Source organism: Corvus kubaryi, unplaced genomic scaffold (genome assembly GCF_017639235.1).
Source record: "Corvus kubaryi isolate FWS band 111438036 unplaced genomic scaffold, C.kubaryi_AGA036_p1.0 37256, whole genome shotgun sequence".
NCBI classification, from domain to species: Eukaryota; Metazoa; Chordata; class Aves; order Passeriformes; family Corvidae; genus Corvus; species Corvus kubaryi.
The window spans coordinates 5,581,199-5,581,640 of NW_024581076.1; positions in this window are offsets into that span (position 1 = coordinate 5,581,199).

Genomic DNA, 442 nt, shown 5'->3' on the forward strand with positions numbered 1-442 from the left:
ATTAGACGTCGCCATGATCCCCAGTGCGGGGCCTCCCCGGCCGGTAGCGGCGGCTTCTCTGTTCGAGCTCGGTTCGGCTCCCACCGGCCGCTGCCGCTTTACATGGCCCCGGGCCGCCCGCCCGCCCAGCCGGACCCGCGGCAGCGGCGGCGGCAGCAGCAGCAGCAGCAGCGGCGACGGCGGCCTCAGCGTTGGGCTTCCCTGTCCCGCGGCGAGGCTCGGAGGGCTCGGCAGCGCTGGGACCGGCCGAGTGCTCCGCACGCAGCCGCCCCTCAGAGCCTCATGGCGGCGTCCACCCGGGCGGCGCTCGGCGGCCGCGGCTCCATGGAAGGGGCCGGGCCCACATGATGCGGCGCCGGGAGCGGCCCCGCCGCCCAGCGCGGCTGCGGGCCCCGCCTGCAGCGCCCCCTGCCGGCCCGCCGCCGCACCGCCCGGCCCCGCC